This window comes from Papaver somniferum, chromosome 9, assembly GCF_003573695.1.
Source record: "Papaver somniferum cultivar HN1 chromosome 9, ASM357369v1, whole genome shotgun sequence".
Lineage (NCBI taxonomy): Eukaryota > Viridiplantae > Streptophyta > Magnoliopsida > Ranunculales > Papaveraceae > Papaver > Papaver somniferum.
The window spans coordinates 167130804-167135130 of record NC_039366.1 but is presented as its reverse complement, the minus strand read 5'-3'; positions in this window follow the sequence as shown (position 1 = coordinate 167135130).

Sequence of the window (4327 nt, the reverse complement as noted above, 5' to 3'; positions counted from 1 at the left end):
TGTGTATGATCTAGTCTATATAGCATACGACTTTTGTCTCATAAGAAGTAGGAGATAGAAGAGATAGACTTTTGAGTGATAGATAAGTTCAAGTCTCCACATACCTTTTTGTTGATGAAGTTCCACGGTTCCTTGTATAGATCTTCGTCGTTGTATGATGAATCGCCATGAAGTCCTTGAGCTCAACTACACTCTTCTATCCTAGTCCGAGACTTAGCTATGTAGGCTAGAAATCAAGACTTATAGTTTTGATCACTAACATTGACAAATATGCTTGAGATAGCAATGCATGCGAGGTTGACCGAGCTATGCTCTAACAATCTCCCCCTTTGTCAATTTTAGTGACAAAACTATTAATACATATGGAATACAAAAATGATAAACTTTAGTGGCACCTATTCCATAGTCTAATCTTCAACGTTCCTTGAAATCTTCGTCCTTCCAAGTACTCCAATGATCCCAAAGGTTGTAAGTTTAGCACCATCGTTGTTGAAGATCCGTAGCTATAACAATGAGAGAAATCGAGATTCTCGATCATTATTATACAGTGTCATAGTATTATTATATAACATCAAAGTCCAATTGTATCACGACTTTAACAATAATACTACAGTGATATGTATCACTCCCCCTTAGTTAATACTCTATCTCGATCATGGAAACCACTCCCCCTTACACAATGATCCGAAAACCATATGTATTTGTAGTGTGAACTACAATATTTCTCCCCCTTTTTGTCAATAAAATTGGTAACGGTACAAGAATGGGATCATAATGACATTTCCACAAGAGACATTTCATGACTAAAAGAAAAATACATACCAACTTAATTTAGATGCAATCTAATAGCCGAAGCTAACAACATTCATCAAGGAGTTTTAAGATACAAGATAACCCTATAAAATTCCACAGCCGCACTCCCCGCAAGATATTACCATTAAGCACAAGTTCAAAAGAACTCTCCCCCATTTGATGTCATTCCCGAGAGAACAACAAGAGCGACCTTAAGTTCGAAAGAAAATAAGGATTTTTTTATTGGACACCAAAAACCATAGGAATGATTTTCTATATCCAAAGCTCAACAAAATTAACCACAAGTAAACCCATGATTAATTCAATTGGAATACGCAACTAAATCAAACCACAAAAGTGATCAATTTAATTGAAAGTGCTCAACATAAGTAAACTCACGGAGCTACGACTAAGTGAATCATATGGAGATGACTAACTTAACCGTTCAAATATTCAACATAAGGAAAAACTTACGGAATATATGACTATATTAACCAAAGAATAGCCTTTCATATGCTCAACACAAGAACTTGTGGAATATGTGAAAACTCAACTAGATTAATTACAAGAGAACCTGTAATTAATCTAATTGGAATACAAACAACCTAACTAATCACCGAAGTAATTAATTTAATTATTTTGGGCTCAACATAAGAGAACTTATGGAACCCCGACTAAGTTCATCATAGAATATGACAACCTTAACCGTACATGTACTCAACATAAGAAATAAAACTTATGGAGTACTAACTAAATAACCAAACTAGTTGATTAATTTAGTTCCTAATGCTCGACATATAACATCTCATGGAACAACCAACAAAGCCAAGGTAAATCGACTTAGTTGTAAGGTGCTCAACATAAGACACACAATGGAGCCTTCATGGTAAAACATAATAAAATGGATCAATAAAGATCAATACCGTGGATAACATACAAGGATCTATTCTATTTTCCATCATAATGACATAATAGACTTTATCCTTGTTGAACAAAAGATTTTATCCTATTTTCCATCAAATACATGATTGTATAGGCATAACTTTTGTAAATGTCAAAAGTCCATTCGTCCTTTCATCAATACGAATACCGATCCATGAACGACTTTACTTTTGACTGCAGTATGGGACCTTCAAGTTCACGGACGTAAACAATACATATCCCATAAAAATATTGCAATATCACAAACCATTAAAATACTGCAATAAACAACATCCTCCAAATACTTTTAGAATTTAATACCAATAAACGTAAAAAATAACATAAGAAGATGAAAACAAAAATAGCTATGTGTAGTCACAATCATCGCTATTCAAAGCACTAGTTATTCTTCCAACTAATCCAAAAAGAAGACGTCCTAGGCGACAATGCCTTTGAGAAATTCAGCATCATTACCGAACTCCTTGTTGTCAACAGCCATTGGAACATACGGTTCACGAAGATAGGAGTTTATATCAATGAACTGTCTTGGCTGATTATGTCGTACCAACGCTCTCTGAATTTCTAAGGACTTTGACACAAAAGCCTTTATTTCACGAATCTCCTTTCTTACTTCCTTCAACTCATCAAGAACATCGGAAAACTTCTGAGAGTTAGAAGGCACAGCCCTGGGATTTCTTGTATTCCTTCTTTTTCTTTTCAGGGACTTAGAAACAAGAGATTTTTCTTTTTCCTTGATTGAAGATTTAACAATCATGTTGACATCCTTTCCATCTGATATGGTGCTTTGAGAACAGTTATAAACAACTGGATTTTTGTGATTGAATCACCTAACTCAACAAGCAATCTTGTATAGGATGTCAAAAAGGAAAAAGGAATGTAGGGTTTGAAACCTATTGACAGATTCGTATACGCCCAACTCTAAAACCCTATAAAGAGTAGAATTGTCGATAATAACCCTTTATTTTATTTGATAGACAGAAAATAACAAATCTAAGAAAAGAAGGAAAAACTTTACTGAAGCCTGAATCAACACTCAATCTTGTCTCTTTTCGATCATGTACATGAGACAAGATTTTCCCAACAACACAATCAAGTTGTGTTGCGACGAACAACGATTTGTCCATCTTTTTCCTGGAGGGAGGAATCTTCAGACTTCTGTCTATCAAAACGATTCGACCATACTTTCTTTTCAAATGTTATTACTCTATCCCTGGAAACCAACTTCTTAGACGAAGATAAGATCCTACATAACTCAACGGTCTTCTGAGCAAGTTTCAGCTTCCTTGCTAATCGATCTACTCTTCGTTGAAGTTTGCTGGCGTGCCTTATTTGGTGCTTGTACTTGTAACACCTTGATAGTTCGTGTCCCTTCATCGAACAAAACGAGCACGTCAAACTTGGATAGTATTCAGGTATCTGAGATGTACAAGCAGCTAGACATACAGTAGATCCTGAAACATTACTGACAGAGTTTCCTTCTTCTTCGAACCCATTGAGGTTGATATATGTATTGCTACAAGTATCAAAGTCGATGTTTTCACCAAGGAGCCGTACAATTGATTTCCTATCTTCATCGGAATCATAGGTTTCAGACATTTCATCAAGTGTCACAGCTAGACCTTTGTTCCCAGTGTATTTTCTACGATTTGGGCATTCGTTAGAAAAATGGCCAAAACCCTTACACTTAAGGCACTGAGGCATGTCCTCGTCATCAGCCTCGTCAGCATCCCTGTTTTAGGAGGTACGCGACCGTGAGGTTTGTCTGATGACCTAGGTTTGTCTCTTGAAAACCGTTTACTTCTCTTCAACAGAAGATCCCTAACTGTCTTGTGATCAAGGAGACCGACTTGTCAAGGTCTTCATCTGAAAAATCATTCTCAGACTGATCATCCTCAGAAACATGAACACTTTTACCTTTGGCAAGTAATTTAGTGCTCTTCTGTGCTTTAAAGGCAACATCCTTACCGACTTTGGATGTATGCTCATGGTCAAAGATCTTTAGCTTCCCAACCAAGGTGTTTCTGGAAAGATGATTGAGGTTATTCCCCTCAACGATGGCATGCTTCTTAGACTCGTATCTAGATGGCAGCGATCTGAGAATTTTCATCACAATGTCCTTTTCAGGAATAGTCTTACCCAATGCAAAACATGCATTAACAATTTCAGACACTTTATGATTAAACTCATCAAATATTTCTTCATCTGCCATACAAAGGTTCTCCCAATCGGATTTAAGTTTTTGAAGCCTAGCTTCCTTTTCACTGGAGTTTCCTTCAAATACGGTTTCTAAGATATCCCAAGCATCTTTATACCTAGTGCAATTAGACACATGGTGTTGAAGACTTGGGGCAATGGCATGTATGATAACATTTAACCCTTCAGAATTCTGCTTTGCAGCAAGAATCTCAGCAGCATTATATTCACCAATATTCTTGGGAACAGTTTTGTCTCCAGCTGCAACAACGGGCGCATCATAACCATTCACCACATATACCCATAATTGAAAATCACGTGATTGAAGAAAAGCTCGCATAACAATTTTGCACCATAAGTAATTGGAGCCATCGAAGACTGGTGGTACGTTAATAGAGAT